This window comes from Nycticebus coucang, chromosome 10 (genome assembly GCF_027406575.1).
Source record: "Nycticebus coucang isolate mNycCou1 chromosome 10, mNycCou1.pri, whole genome shotgun sequence".
Lineage (NCBI taxonomy): Eukaryota > Metazoa > Chordata > Mammalia > Primates > Lorisidae > Nycticebus > Nycticebus coucang.
Window position 1 is genome coordinate 22317585 of NC_069789.1, and position 17563 is coordinate 22335147.

Here is a 17563-nt window from a genome sequence, read left to right on the forward strand (position 1 = left end):
TTTCTACCTGCAGTGGGGGATTTTGTTTTGTTTTATAATAATGCTTATAAAAGTACTGTTTGCACTTTCCCCCAGAATAGCTTGAGGTTAGTTTAAAACCTTCTGAGATTTGGGCGGCCCCTGTGGCTCAGTGAGTAGGGCCCCGGCCCCATATGCCAAGGGTGGCGGGTTCAGGCCCAGCCCCGGCCAAACTGCAACAAAAAAATAGCCGGGCGTTGTGGCGGGAGCCTGTAGTCCCAGCTGCTTGGGAGGCTGAGGCAAGAGAATAGCGTAAGCCCAAGAGTTAGAGGTTGCTGTGAGCCGTGTGATGCCACGGCACTCTACCCGAGGGCAGTATAGTGAGACTCTTGTCTCTACTAAAAAAAAAAAAAAACCTTCTGAGATTTATATGGTTGTTCAAAATGTTTATGAAGAGCCTAATATGTCTATGGGAGTCATAGCAGGGACTAGAAGCACAAAGGTAAATAACACAGTCCCCAACCTCACATAGTTCACACTCTGAAAAAGCAAGCAAAATCTTCTAAAACTTATTCCTTTAATACCAAAGTGGCACATTTCATTAAATTTTTTGATAAGGCTAACTTAAAGAAATAAATATAAAATCATCCCTTATTTTTACCACCATAACCATATTTTTATAAACATGTATGCATATATTTAAAAGGCATCATATTTAAAATATCTGCTGTTTTGTAAACGGCTTTTTTCCCCTCCAAGAACATTTTTCCATGCTAAACATCCCTGTGAATATCTGCAAAACTGGCATTATAGTTTATAGGTAACTCGTAATTTACTAAAATACTTTCCAAAAATTTAGGCCATGGAAAATGGCCAAATACACACACACAGGGATTCTGGAAATGTGGCATCAAATGAGACTCACTCCTAACTTCACTTTCTCGGCTTCACCTGAACCAGACAGCTGCAGCTAGGCAGAAGTAGAGCCTTGGCTTTGTGTGTTTTAGTGGTCTCTGTCTTCCAGGGAAGAGTATGAAGGTCAATAACATCAGGGAGCTCTTCCTTGAGGACCATAGAGCAGAAGATCCTGGATAGAACTGCACCCTCTTTGAGTAAGTTGGCTTTGAATGCATGAGAGTGCGCCTGTAGTCCCAGCTGCTCGGGAGGCTGAGGCAAGAGAATCGCGTAAACCCAAGAGTTGGAGGTTGCTGTGAGCCGTGTAACGCCACGGCACTCTACCCGAGGGCGGTACAGTGAGACTCTGTCTCTACAAAAAAAAAAAAGAGAGAGTGTGTAGTCTTCCTGGCCCCAAGATGCTAAGAAGAAACCGTGACAGATGGAATCTAAGGTGGTCTCCATAACCTCTGTGCTGATTTTCCTTTCCTGCATTTCTCTAATCCCTTCTTCTTGAGTGTATGTGAGACCTGTGACCTGCCTTTAACCAATAAAACATGTCAAAGGTGGCAGAACATACGGCATTATGTGTATATGATTATGTCACACAAGCCTGGAATGTCCATCTTGTGAAGAGTTTTCTCCCTCGTTGCCTTTGAGGAAACAAGCTACTATTGGAAAGATCCCCATGGCAAGGAACTGAGGGCAGCCTCCAGCAGTCTTCAGCTTTCAGCAAGCAAGGCGCTGTGATCCTCAGCTCAACAGCCCACAAAGGACTCAATGCTGCCAATGACATTGGAAGCAGATCCCTCCCCACTCGAGCTTCAGATGAACCTGCAGCTCCAACTGACATATTGATTGCAGCTTTATGAGACCCTGTGGCAGAGGCCCCAGCTAAGCTGTATCTGGATTCCAGATCCACAGAAATTGAGAGATAATAAATATCTGTTGTTTTAAGCCATAAAGCTTATGGCAGTATTGTTACACAGCAATAGATAACTATAAAAGATTTCAGTACCAGAAGTGGAATGCTTCTATAAAGCCTAAAAATGAGGAGGAGGTGGCCTTGCAAACAGCGTTTGGGGGCTGGAAGTATTTTAAGGGGAATGCTAGGAAGAGCCTACATAGCGTGTAGAAATCTCGACTTGGAGGAGGCTGCAAGTGAGGGCTCAAAGGGAAGTGATGAGCATGTTATGGGGGGCGGGAGGAAGGGGAATCCTGCTTAGAAAGTGGCAGGCAGTTGTCGGAAAGCAGAGCATGCGGGTGATGAACTTGGTTGTGTAGCTGCTGCCTGCTGCTTCCAGCAAAACATGAGAGGAGAAAGACAAGCCAAAAGAAGAATGATTAAGCAAATGGAACCAAGTTTTGAAAATTCAGAGCCTTTCCAGATGGCAAAAATGTTAAAGAAATGGCTTCTCAGCGTTGTCGGGAATGAAAGATCTGAAAAACAGCTGAGGGTGTTACTGTACAATCTTCTGTTAAAACCTAGAGCGATCAGAGGATCAGAGCAGTATTCAGTCACACAAACGGCTTTTAAGAGATGTGTGTGCATCCCAGAAGCTCTCCATGAAAACAGAGTCTCCAGGAAGCTTACGGGTGTTGCCCTTTAGCCCTCTCATTGGGGGCTGTGGTAGAGATATCTACAAGGTCTGCGTGGGGCTTTTGTTTGATAGAGTGGAACCCACAAAGTAGTTGAGGAAAGTATTTCAGCGAAACAGGACCAGGACCAGCTTTTTTTTTTTTTTTTTTTAATTAAATCATAGCTATGTACATTAATGCAATCATGGGGTACAATTACAATGTGCTGGTTGAAATATTTTCATCACACTGGTTAACATAGCTTTCCTGACATTTTCTTAGTTATTGTGTTAAGACATTTATATTCTACATTTAGCAAACTTCACATGTACCCTTGTAAGATGCACCATAGATGTGGTCCCACCAATTACCCTCCCTCCACCCATTCTCCATTCTCCCCTCTCCTCTCCCCTCCCTCTCCCCTTGCCCCATATTCTTGGGCTACAATTGGGTTATAACTTTCATATGAAAGCTATAAATTAGTTTCACAGTAGGGCTGAACCAAAAGGGACAAAGAATATTAAAGGAAAGGAGGACGTCAGGCCCCTCAAATTCTACTGGCAGGAAGCAGACCAATAAAACCATTTCATTACAAACACATGCTACCTTTTATGAATAAAAAGGCGAGTTAGAGGGCAGAGGAAGAACTATTCCTGGGTGTGAAAACCTAATCAAAGAACTCTTAGTATTTGCCTGACTGGATTTCAGAGTGTCTATGGCCAAGTGACTCCTTTATATTCTCTGGTTCTCCTCTTGTTTTAGTGGGAATGTTTATAGCTATTATAATATGCCTGGACCACCATTTTCTGTCGGGTGTGGGGAGCAAGAATAAGATAACTTGCCTCCCATGAGAACTGAACTTGATCTAACCTTCTGAGGGATGTTGATGAATACGATGAATCATACGTGCTATTAAGCAGATGCAATGATCAGGATAACCATAGATACTGATAGAGAATTATGAAACAGGACATCAGAGTAAGTTTAACGTAACTACTGATACACATTGAATAATGAATGGCTATTCACAAAAGTAGGGTGAGTTATAACAACTGTCGTGCTCTAAAGGCAGAATACAAATGTTGACATACAATAACTAAGAAAATGCCATGAAGGCTACGTAGAACAGTTTGATGAGACTATTTCAGATTGTATATGAAACCAGCACATTGTACCCCTTGATTGCACTAATGTACACAGCTATGATTTAACAATAAAACAATAATAATAAAATAAAAAACAACTGTTGCTCTAATTCTAGGCAGGCAGAGTTGAAAATTCACTATAAATTTGTAGCCCCTTATGGGCTATTTGCATGGTATACTCTAGATGGGGCTTTTTGTGTTTTTGTTTTGTTTTACTATGTTTTGCTTGATAACAAACTTAGCTAATTCTATATTTATGAACTGGTATGATTTTTTTTTTTAGATCTCAGTTTCTTTCTTTCTTTCTTTTCTCTTTTTTTTTTGAGACAGTCTCAAGTTGTTGCCCTCGGTAGAGTTCTGTGGCATCACAGCTCACAGCAACCTCAAATTCTTGGGCTCAAGTGATTCTCTTGCCTCAGCCTCTCAAGTAGCTGGGACCACGGTGACTGCCACAACTTCCAGATATTTTTTGTTTGTTTGTTGTTGCAGCCGTCATTATTGTTTTAGCTGGCCCAGGCTGGGTTCAAACCTGTCAGTCTTGGTATACGTGGCCAGCGCCCTACCCACTGAGCTACAGGCGCCACCCTAGATCTCAGTTTCTTTTCCCTCCAGCCTCTGCAGTTTTTCAGAATGACAGATTGAGAGGAACTATACCCAACAGCCTCATCCACACCTGGATTTCATTTAAATAGAATTCTGGATTTGCGCACTGCTGTAATGGGATTAGCAACTCTTAGGAACCTCGGGGGAAGGATCAATGTATTTTCATGTGGGAGAAGTATGAATGACTGGGAATCAGAGGGCCGACTGGCAGACTGACTCTAAAAATGACCCCGTAGTCCCTTCCTCCTGGTATTTATGCCTTAGTGTAAACCCCTCCCTTGAGTGTGGGTAGGAACTGTGACTTGATTTTAATCCACAGAATATAGCCACAGGGACAGGATATGTGTGGTTACGCTACATAAGATTATAAGCTCAGTCTTTTCAGGGGTCTCTCCCTTACTAACTTGAGGAAGACCCACATGACAAGGAACTAAAAGAAGCTTCCAGGGCGGCGCCTGTGGCTCAGTGAGTGGGGCGCCAGCCCCATATGCCAAGGGTGGCGGGTTCAAACCCAGCCCCGGCCAAACTGCAACAAAAAATAGCCGGGCATTGTGGCGGGCGCCTATAGTCCCAGCTGCTTGGGAGGCTGAGGCAAGAGAATCGCGTAAGCCCAAGAGTTGGAGGTTGCTGTGAGCTGTGTGATGCCACGGCACTCTACCAGAGGGCGGTACAGTGAGACTCTGTCTCTACAAAAAAAAAAAAAGCTTCCAGAAAACAGCCATCCAGAAATTGAAATCATTAGCCCAACAATACACAAAGAATTCTGCCAACAACCACATGAGCTTGGAAGCAGATCCTTCCCCAGTCGAGCCTCTCATGAGCCTGCAGTCCAGGTAACACCTCCACTGCAGTTCTGTGAGACCCTAAAACAGACAAACCTACCTGGCTGTGTCTGGGCTCCTGAACCTCAGATACAGTAAAATAATAAATTTGTGTTATTTTAAGCTAAGTTTGTGATAATAGTGGCACGTGGAAAAAGATAGTTCACATAAAGTTCAACATGCCTCAAGCCTTCACTGATCCTGTGTCAAGAAAAATAAGAAGAAACAGGACAGAAAGACTTTGTGATCCTCAGTGGAACTGTTACCCTGCCTGCTTCTGCTCTGCCAACCTAGAGGAGCAGAGACACCAAAGGTACTACCCACCTAGGTCATCCAGTATCAGATCAGAGCCCCACTGAGCCCACAAAGAAAAATCTATCTGATTTAAGGAGAGTCACTAGCCAAAAAGAATGTAAGTCAGAACTAACAGAACATGTGTCTAGTAGAGGAGTTGCTTAAGAAGACAGACAACATCTGAATTAAAAAATAGTAAATGAGGGCGGCGCCTGTGGCTCAAGAAGTAGGGCGCCGGTCCCGTATGCCGGAGGTGGTGGGTTCAAACCTAGCCCCGGCCAAAAAAAAAAATACTAATAAAAAAAAATAGTAAATGAGGCTGGGTGCGGTGGCTCATGTATAATCCTAGCACTCTGGGAGGCCAAGGCAGGTGGATTGCTTGAGCTCACAAGTTCGAGACCAGCCTGAGCAAAAGCGAGACCCCTTTTCTACTAAAAATAGAAAGACTGAGGCAAGAGGATACCTGGAGCCCAAGTTGGAGGTTGCTGTGAGCTATGACACCACGGCACTGTACCCAGGGAGACAGCTAAAGACTCTGTTTCAGAAAATAAAAATAGTAAATGAATTCTTGCTTTCAGTAATGGTATAGTCATTTGGTTGGACTTACTCTATTGCAGACAAAAATTATAAAGTCTTCACAAAATATATATACAAAAAATAAGGTGCTGGAGAATGACCCAAAGCAAGCAGACATCAAGAGAGAAGTTGATCCTTGATTAAGGAGCTTTGCTCCAGTAAGATTTCTTAATGTGATCTCAGCTCTTTTTCTCATTTATTAATTCTCTGCGGGAAACCAGCTGGCCTCTGCTGAACCTCTGGTCCTGGAGTTCGTTAATTACCTCCCTTGTTCTGGTCTTTCCCTGAATCTTCCTTTCTCCGTGGACCCAAGATCTCAATGCTCTACCTGTCAAACCCCTAGTTTAGCCAGGCATGATGGCTCACACCTGTAATCCCAGCATTTAGGAGGCCAACATGGTGGTTTGCCTGAGCTCACAAGTTCGAGACCAGCCCGAACCAGAGCGAGACCTCATCTCTAAAAACAGCCGGGCACTGTGGTGGGCGACTGTCATCCCAGCTACTTGGGAGGCTGAGGCAAGAGAATCGCTTAAGCCTAAGAGTTTGAGGTTACTGTGGCGAGCTGTGACGCCATGGCACTCTCCTGAGGGCTACAAAGTGAGACTCTGTCTCAAAAATAAAAACAAAAAACCCGGTTTAGAAGTCTGGACTCAGGCCCTGCCTTCCTCATAGTTGGTTTTTCTTTTTTTGGCTTAATGGTAATTTTAGTTTTCTAACAGCTTTATTGAGATATCATTCATGTATAAAAATTATATGTATTTATCCACATACAGTGGCTCACACCTGTAATCCCAACACTCTGAGGAGGGCTTGGGGAGAGGATTGCTTGAGACCAGGAGGTCAAGATCAGCCTAAACCTACAACATGCCAAGACCTTATCTCTACCAAAAATAAATAAACAATTAGTCAGACATGCAGCCCCAGCTACTCAGAAGGCTGAAACAGAAAGATTGCATGAACACAGCATTTTGAGATGAGAGTGAGCTGTGTTCATGCCATTGCTTCCTAGCCTGAGCAACAGAGAAGACTCTGTTTCTAAAAAAAAATTAATTACGTAGGGCAGCACCTGTGGCTCAGTGGGTAGGGCGCCAGCCCCATATACCGAGGGTGGAGGGTTCAAACCCGGCCCGGGCCAAACTGCAACAAAAAAATAGCCGTGGTGGGCACCTGTAGTCCCAGCTACTCAGGAGGCTGAGACAAGAGAATCCCCTAAGCCCAGGAGTTGGAGGTTGCTGTGAGCTGTGTGAGGCCATAGCACTCTACTGAGGGCGACAAAGTGAGACTCTGTCTCTATAAAAATAATAATAATAAATAAATAAATAAATTATATATATTTAACGTGTGCAACTTGATGTTTTAATATTACAACATGCTGTTCTTAACAACTCTTAAATCCTTAGCTACATGTAAGGCAAACTTGCCTTTGAACACCTTTATCCCAAATTAGCATAGTCCTCCACTGTGATGAAGGTTAATGACTGGACGGCTCTACTTCTTTTTTTTTTTTTTTTCTTTTTTTTTGTAGAGACAGAGTCTCACTTTATGGCCCTCGGTAGAGTGCCGTGGCCTCACACAGCTCACAGCAACCTCCAACTCCTGGGCTTAAGCGATTCTCTTGCCTCAGCCTCCCGAGTAGCTGGGACTACAGGCGCCCGCCACAACGCCCGGCTATTTTTTGGTTGCAGTTTGGCCGGGGCCGGGTTTGAACCTGCCACCCTCGGTATATGGGGCCGGCGCCTTACCGACTGAGCCACAGGCGCCGCCCGGCTCTACTTCTTTTATATCTATTTGACCTCTTCTCCTATTTCTCTCTGCTTTTATCCCTCAAATCCTCCTGGCTTACCTGATGTTTTCCTAACACCCCAGAGGCACTTCCACTGAGGACTTTTGTACTTGATTCCTTCTGCCTTAAGATGCTACCATCATAGCTATCTACTTTTCTAAGGTCTTTGCTCAAATATCACCTTTGTGGTGAGCTCTCACTGAAAATCCCTTTAAAACCACAAACAAGGGCAGCGCCTGTGGCTCAGTGAGTAGGGCGCTGGCCCCATATGCTGAGGGTGGCGGGTTCAAACCCAGCCCCGGCCAAACTGCAACAAAAAAATAGCCGGGCGTTGTGGCGGGCGCCTGTGGTCCCAGCTGCTCGGGAGGCTGAAGCAAGAGAATCGTGTAAGCCCAAGAGTTAGAGGTTGCTGTGAGCCGTGTGAGGCCACGGCACTCTACCGAGGGCGGTACAGTGAGACTCTGTCTCTACAAAAAAAAAAAAAAAACCCACAAACAACTCACTACCACCCTCCTGACCCTCTTGCCTCCCTTCTCTGAGCACTCGCGACCTAACAAGCTAATTGTGTCTGCCCCTCTAAAATATAATAGCTGTGTGTGCATAGATTGGTGTCTGTTTTTTAAAATCACCTTTTCGATGTTTGGAACAGTGACTGAAACATATCAGGCCTTCAACTCGTGGTTGACTTTCTCAATTTATGGGTTCCATTTTCCCGCCATATAAATTCTTCCATGGATTGAGGAGCTGGTACTAAATTGCAGAGGTGCCTTGGCGGTTCACTATCATGGTTTTAATGTTCCACTTCCCTTTGGTTAGAAGAGGCACTTGATCCTAAGTGACTGAGACAGAAATAGAATGTCCAGGACTCCCCCAATGTTACAAAGTCATGGATTCCAAAAGGTCATTTATAAGTCAATTGTTTGGACATTCTGAACTTATTTTCAGAACCATATTAGACACAGCTAGTTAACCACAGGAGAGCCGGAGAAGGCTGGAAGGTGCCAGAACCTGGAACCAGATCTGCCTGCTGGGACAGGGCTGGTTCTGGAAGGACAAGAGCAGGTGCGCTGAACTCAGGTTATTCAGCGTAGCCGGCAGGGAATGGTGTCCTGAAGGCAAAGTGACAGAAGGCAGTGAGCAGTGGAGAGGACTCAGAGGAAATAGGGTGACCCTACTGGAAAAAAGAGGTCAGCAACTGGCCATCTGGGAATAATGAAACTTACAAGGCATAGGCTGACCAAAAACTCCATTAAGTTAACAAAAAGGGAAGCCACAAAACAGAGACTATATTTGCAATTCTCATATCTGACAAATGACTCACACCCAGACTATTTAAGGAGATGCTTCACATGATAAAAGAAAAGATAGACAACCCAATTGAAAAATAGCCAAAAGACTTGAACAGTGGCTTTAAAAAAGTATCTGAGTGTTGAATAAACACATGAGGATACTCTCCTCATCATTGGTAACCAGTGAAATTAAAGCCACATGAGATTTTACTACATACCCACCAGAATGGTTAATACTAAAAATACTGGCAATACCAAATGTTGGTAAAGATATAAAGCAATTGAAATTCTCCTATGCTGCTGACGCCAGGGTAAATTAGTACGAAACTTTGTAAAACTATTGCTTTATAATTATTAAAATTTCCAGGTATACTATACTCAACAGAATACACCAAAAGGAATTTCCAAAAATATCCATAGCAACATTATTTCTAAAAGCATTACCCAGCTCCAATCCAGATGTTTATCAACAGAAGAACGGATGCCTACATTGTAGAACAGTCAGACGATGGAAAACTATCCAGCAACGAGAATAAACAAACTATCTAGCAATAGGCCTGAATCTTACAAGCATAATGTTAGAAAATAGATGCTGGGTACGAAAGAATACATATAACATGATGCTATCTATGTAAAGTTCAAAACAGAAAGGAAGTAATGTTTGAAGCAGAGATAAGCAGTTACTGGAGGGGGCATGAGGCTTTCTGCAGTCATAGGAATATTCTATTTCCTGATTTGGGTGGTAAGTATAAAGGTGTGTTCATTTTGTGGAAAATCATCAAACTATACACTATATATTTTTTCTTTTTTCTTTTTTTTTGAGACAGAGTTTTATTTTTGTCGCCCTCGGTAGAGTGCTGTGGCATCACAGCTCACAGCTACCTCCAGCTTTTGGGCTTAGGCGATTCTCTTGCCTCAGCCTCCCGAGTAGCTGGGACTACAGGTGCCCACCACAACGCCCGGCTTTTTTGTTGTTATTGCTGTTTGACCGGGGCTGGGTTTGAACCCATCACCCTCGGTATATGGGGCTGGCGCCCTACTCTCTGAGCCACAGGCACTGCCCCACTATACTTTTCTGTATGTATGCTATACTTCAATAGAATATGTGTTTAATTTAAAAAAAAAATAAAAAGAAGAGAAGACAGAGGGCCTATAGCAAGGAGCACCACGACATTTAGCAGGACCCAAACTTCAGGCTGGGGTTCGGGAATCAGAAGCTGCTTCAGGAAGGAGGGACTGACGGGAGTCATACCCCACCCACCACAACCAAGGATGGGTGGAGTGCTTTACAGTAACATGCAGGTTTTAGCCCAGACTGGCTGGGCTCAGGTTCTCATTCTGGCATTTGCTACTTTGGACCACTAAACTAGCCTCTCTGGATCTCAGTTCCCTCATTTGCAAAACAGAGATAATACAAAGTTCTGAAGGTTTGCTTGGTACAGAGAATGAGCTTAATAAATACTAGCTATTAATAACAGTAGTTATTTTACCTGAGCAGGAGCAAGAGAGAGATTTAGTTACCACACCTGCAGTATAGAGGTCAAGTGGGTCTTAGGAACAGTGTAGAAACCCACAAATGCAAACCAGGGGTCAAAGTCAAAGCTTAACACATACTGAAAGGAACTCTCGTGAGTTCCTGAGTCCTGGGCTGGAGATCCTCAAAATTCTGTAGGCTGAATGTGCACGGCCTCAGGACAGAGGAGAAGAGAGGTACAGAGGGTGAGCCAGACCTGTAGGGGAGTCTGGCCTATAAAGATAACTGCTAACGCTTTCTCCCATCTGTGCACACTCTTCCCATCAGAAGACAGTCTGTCTTTCCTCTCCTTGTATCAGTGCTGGTCCTGGGACTTGCTCTGACGAATAGAACCAAAATAGCAATGATGTTGTACCTGGCGGTTTTCACTTTGCTTTCTTACAACCCAGTGAGTGGCCTTATGGGACTACCATAAGGAAGGCCAGTCCATTCTGTTGGAAAGAGAGGCCACACAGAGAGGCCAGGGAAGGTTAGATACTGCATGGTGATCAGCCCAACTGTCCATCCACAGATGAATGGTGAGAGTGGCCACGTGAAAAAGAACCAAGGGGAGGGCCAGCTGCAGGCCAGCACCAATGTCCCAGAAGACTTCCTTCCAGGAAAGCTCAGCCACCAGCTGAATTCAGCCCCCTGAGTGAGCCTTGGCCAACAAATCGTGAGTGGGAGAACCACCCTCTAAACCTGTACCTTTGTGAGAAATAATAAGTGATTGTCATTTTTAGTTTGGGGGTGGTGTGTTATGCACCGATAGATAATTGATACTGTGTGGTATCAATAGATAACTGATATCTCAAAGTTGGAGGCTGTGGCGACAAAACTTTAGTAAGCATGGCATCAGCCACAGGGTCAGGGAGCTAGATCGCGTATGTGTTTAGTTTTAACAGTAGTTCCCTAGGAATTAAAGATGGATCCGACCTGAGCCTTGACCTTGCCCGAACTCCCCTTGTTGTACGTAGAGGAGGACAGAACATAAACCACAGTGTTCATACAATGTGATAAATACTCCAATAGAAGTGTGCATGAGACGTGTGGATCTTTGGGTTGAGGAGCAGTGAATTCTACCTGGAGGGAGAAGGAGAAGTAGGTCATGGAAAGACACAGAGAGGACGTATTAGTTATGCCTCGAAAAATTGGTGAAAAGGTGAAGGGTAAGCATTCCACACCAAAGACATAGCATCATGCGATCAACTCAAGTGTCCACAGTAGGTGAATGGATGAGCAAACTAAGGTACAAGCGACCCTTGGTGTCCACAGAGGACTGGGCCTGGGACCCATGGATACCAAAATCCATGGATGTTTAAGTCCCTTACATTAATACAAATGGTGTAGTATTTGCATGCAACCTATGCTCATTCTCCCATGTATTTTAAGTATCATTACAATACCTAATGTAAATAGTTGCTATATTGTATTTCTAAAATTTGTATTATTTTTTATTGTTATATTGTTATTTTTTGGCTTTTTCCCTTTATGTATATACATATATATTTGTGAAGATAGCTGTTTATTTACTTATTTATTTATAGAGAAACAGAGTCTTGTTTCTATTTCTATGTAGAAATAGAACATATAGAAATATATCTTACAAATAAAAATATATAAATAAATAGAATATATAGAAAAGAAAATAGTGACTAATTCTCACATAAATTGGATTTAATTTTGACCAAAGTACATTATTTAAACATTAATTTTTAATTCAACTTTTTAATATGTTGTTTAGGATATTGCATCCTCATTTATAAGTGACATATGTTTGTAATTTCCCCTTTATAATAATACTTTTTTTTTTTTTTTTTTTTGTAGAGACAGAGTCTCACTGTACCGCCCTCGGGTAGAGTGCCGTGGCGTCACACGGCTCACAGCAACCTCTAACTCTTGGGCTTACGCGATTCTCTTGCCTCAGCCTCCCGAGCAGCTGGGACTACAGGCGCCCGCCACAACGCCCGGCTATTTTTTTGTTGCCGTTTGGCCGGGGCTGGGTTTGAACCTGCCACCCTCGGCATATGGGGCTGGCGCCCTACTCACTGAGCTACTGGCGCCGCCCAATACTTTTTTTTTTTTGTAGAGACAGAGTCTCACTTTATGGCCCTCTGTAGAGTGCAGTGGCCTCACACAGCTCACAGCAACCTCCAACTCCTGGGCTTAAGTGATTCTCTTGCCTCAGCCTCCCGAGTAGCTGGGACTACAGGCGCCTGCCACAATGCCCGGCTATTTTTTGGTTGCAGTTTGGCTGGGGCCGGGTTTGAACCCGCCACCCTCGGTATATGGGGCCGGCACCTTACCGACTGAGCCACAGGTGCCGCCCATATAATAATACATTTTCTCCAATTTTCATATCAGGTGTACCCAGCTCAAGGAGGACAATTTTGAAGTATTTCTTCTTTTTCTATTGTCTATAAGATTTGGCATGATCTGTTTTTCGAAATTATCTTTTACTTTTATTTATAAATATTAGTTGTCTATTTTTTGAGACTTAAAAAAAAAAATAAGTTAACTGATGACTCCATACTGAATCTCAGAGTCAAAGCCTTCTATAATAGACATACTCTTATTTGACAATGTGATGTTACTTTCTTTGCATTATTATTATTATTGCTTAGTATTTTGATGTACAATTGCCTGATTTCTTTTCTGAATGTATTTATGTTCATTCGTTCTTTTTTTTTGTTCATTCGTTCTTTACGAGGTTTTTGTTTCTAGTCCTTATCTTAAACATTGTTACTGTTATTACATTTTAAGCCTTTTTAATTTTGTGAAGGCAAAAAAATGGAAACCTAATAAACACATGTATATGTAAAAATAAAGAAAAAAGAAGAAGAAGCTCTTCAAATCTGAAGTATTATAAATAAAGTAGAAGTACCTTAGGAAAGTCATGCTCTAGAACAGAGTAAGTGAAGTTTTCTGCGAAGGATTAGATAATAAATATTTCTGTGAAGTCCAAAAAAAAAAAAAAGAAACAAATCTCACTATGTCCTAGGTAGAGTGCTGTGGCATCTCAGCTCACAGCAACCTCAAACTCTTGGGCTCAAGTGATTCTCTTGCCTCAGCCTCCCATGTAGCTGGGACTACAGGCACCCGCCACAAGGCCCAGCTATTTCCCTAATATTTTTTAATCTGGAGATGGTTGAATTGAAGTATACAGATCCCATGGATACAAACTACCAATTATAAACATATATAGATCCAATGGAATATTATTCATTTTTAAAAAGAAAGGAAATTCTGAAACAGGCTACAACATTATGAGTCTTGAGGACATTATGCTATAAGTGAAATAAGACAGTCACAAAAGGACAAATGATTCCATTTGTCTGAGGTACCTGGAGGAGTCAAATTTATAGAGATAGAAAATAGATGGTGATTGCCTTGGGCTGGAGGGAGGAGGCCCTGGGGAGTTAGTGTTCATTAGGTATTAATAGGTATGCAGTTTTGTTTTTACAAAACAAAAAGAATTATGGTGATGGTTACACAATACCATAAATGGATTAAATAACTTTGAACTGTACACTTAAAAATGGTTAACATAGTAAATTTTATGTTATGCACATTTTACCACAATAAAGAAAGTTTTAAAATAACAGAACTAGGGCTTAGCGCCTGTAGCACAGTGGTTAAGGCACCAGCCACATACACCGAAGCTGGCTGGTTCAAACCTGGCCTGGGCCTGCTACACAAGAATGACAACGGCAACAAAAAATAGCTGGGCATTGTGGCAGGCACCTGTAGTCTCAGCTGTTTGGGAGGCTGAGGCAAGAGAATCACTGATGCCCAAGAGTTTGAGGTTGCTGTGAGCTGTGATGCCACAACACTCTACAGAGGGTGACATAGTGGGACTCTGTCTATAAATAAATAAATAAATAAATAAAATAGAACTAGGATGAACAAAAATGTAAATGGTGTGGTGGCTTTGAACCCAGGTAGGATGCAGGAAGGAGACTGAGCAACAGATACAGCTGGAGGGAAGAACAGAGCTAGGTTATAAAAGACCTCTGGGTCTTAATGAAAATTGAACTTCACCCAGCAACCACTGTGGAAATGAGAGCAAAACCCTCTTGGACAGAGTCCTAACTGTTTATGTCAAGGACTCATGTCTCTGCTGCTATAGTCCTGGAACTAGGATTCCAAATTTCCCAGGTCTACACCACCAGGAAGGGTCCCATCACCTGGGCAGAAGGTGTTGAGCCTTGGAGGCTGGGAAGAGGGATGGGGGAGGCAAGAAAGGAAAGGACGTGGGAGGCAGATATTGGAGTGAAGGGAGGATGGAAGCTGAGAGGGCACGGAGGGTGGAGACCCCTCGGGAGGAAATGGTGGCCTGGGAGCGGTGAGGACAGCACTGGCCTCCACTGACTTTGGATTAACCATTTCTCCATCTCCTTCCTTTTTTGTTTTTCCTTTTATTAAGTCATATACACAAAGAGCATGAATACATTTGTGCATCTGTGGGGTACAATGTGTTGATTTTATACAATATAGAGTGCTTACATCAAACTAATCAACATAGCTTTCACCTCATTTACGTAATGATTGTGTTAAGACATTTATGTTCTATTCTTGATAAATTTGACTTGTACCCTTGCAATATGCTCCATAAGTGTGGTCCCACCATTTACCCTCCCTCTATCAAACCTCCCCCCTCCCCTCCCATCCCCCTCCACCTGTCTCCTTCATCCTCTGCTATAGTTGTGATCTATCTTTCATAAGAAAGTGTAAGTAATTATAAATTGGTTTCATAAAAGTACTGAGTACATTGGATACTTTTTCTTCCATTCTTGAGATACTTTACTAAGAAGAATATGTTCCAGCTCCATCCATGTAAACATGAAAGAGGTAAAGTCTCCATCTTTCTTTAAGGCTGCATAGTGTTCCATGGTGTACATATGCCACAATTTTTTAATCCCTTCATAGGTCGATGGGCAATTGGGCTTCTTCTATCACTTGGCAATTATGAATTGAGCTTCAATGAACAATATGGTACAAGTATCTTTGTTACAAAGTGATTTTTGGTCTTTTGGATATACACCTAGTAGAGGAATTGCAGGATCAAATGGCAGGTCTACTTTTAGATCCCTGAGTGTTCTCCATACCTCTTTCCGAAAGGGACATATTAACTTGCACTCCCACCAGCAGTGCAGAAGTGTTCCCTTTTCTCCACATCCACACCAACATCTGTAGTTTTGGGATTTTGTTAGGTGGGCTACTCTTAATGGAATTAGATATTTCAAAGTAGTTTTGATTTGCATTTCTCTGAAAGATTCCCTATTTAATAAATAGTGCTGGGTGAACTGGCTGGCAACTTGTAGAAGACTGAAACTGGACCCAGACATTTCACCTCTAACAAAAATTGACTCTCACTGGATAAAAGACTTAAACTTAAGACATGAAACTATAAAGATTCTTGGAGAGAGTGCAGGGGAAACACTTGAAGAAATTGGCCTGGAAGAAACCTTTATGAGGAGGACCCCCCACACACACACCAGGCAATTAAAGCAACACCAAAAATACATTACTGGGATCTGATCAAACTAAAAAGCTTCTGCACAGCCAAGAACACAGTAAGTAAAGCAAGTAGACAGCCCTCAGAATGGGAGAGGATATTTGCAGGTTATGTTTCTGACAAAGGTCTGATAACCAGAATCCACAGAGAACTTAAACTTATCAATAAGAAAAGAACTAGTGATCCCATTTCATTGTGGGCAAGAGACTTGAACAGAAGCTTCTCTGAATAAGACAGGTGCATGGTCTACGGACACATGAAAAAATGCTCATCATCTTTAATTTCCATCTTCTTCCTACTCCTCTTGCCACAGATGCCTTAAGGGAGGCAGGAGGATAGATACTTACATGACCAGGAGAGTGTCTTCCTGATCTTCTCTCCTCTCTGTCCTGAAAGCCATGAACTAGGGTTGACGTGGAGAAGCAGAGGGGATGGGGTGAGGAGGAGGAGCGGCAAAGTCTCTCTCTTCCTCTCTCTTCTCTTCCTCTGCAGAAGGTCCTGCTTCCAACAGATGCTCAGACTGGACTGGGTGGGGCGGTGGGGGTGTTGTGTGGTAGATGGCATTGGCCAAAGTGGGTATTATTCAGCAGTTGTTCTGTGATGGCCAAGGGACAGGGGAAGGGTGTGTGTACTTGTGTGTGCACTCCAGCTGGGGACAGGGACAAGTGGCCGGAGGTAACCACACATCAGTAGGTAAATGTACACAGCACAGGTAGGCCGCGGTCATTACCCGGCAGGAGCCTCCTCACCATGGAGGCAGGGCTGGCAGTGGGGCAGGTGGCCTGGTGGTGGCGGTGTTCCATGTAGGTGACTTCCTGAGCTGGATGCCAAAGGCTGCAGGACCCCAGAGGAGTGATATTGCCTTTGTTGGGAAGAATAGCTACCACAGGGCAGGACCACGAGAGCGTCAGTGGGAGAACTGTGTGCCCAATCATTTGCTGGGAAGCTTGTCTTTAATAAAAAATTATTTTTTCACCAAGAAGCTTAAAGGACATATTTCAAATTTGCCTTTAAACATTGTGCCAAATTTCTAGACAATTCCACTTTTACACCCTGTTTTTCCAAAGCAACACAAACTGAAAAGATTTTTGGATGGCACACTCACCTTCTCCACCAAGACCCCATTCTATCACCGTTTGACGAAACTATTTAAATTTAATTTTTAATGGAGTTGGTTTAATTATTAAAACCTTATAAATGGCTAGTCTCTAAGTATATATTTCTTAAAGTTTTGAAATATAAAAACTATTTAATAATTCTGTTACATGACGCTGGTATTTTTTTTTATCGATTAGAACAGTAAAATACCACCCTGGAGAACCCTTGTCCTCCATCAAGTTCTCATCATAATCCAGTTGTCTTATTATCACTTGATTGTCAGAGTCAGCAACAAAGTAAATCCCTCACTGTATTCTCCACTCAATCTATTTAGCATTTACCCTCCGTCCCCAGACCCAGGATGAGCTGGGGGAGATGGTGTGGAGGACTGCAGGCAGTCCCCGTCTCACTGCTGTCTCTGTAGAACTTTCTGTGAAATAAGACAGAATTATGTGGGCAGCGCCTGTGGCTCAGTCAGTAAGGCGCCGGCCCC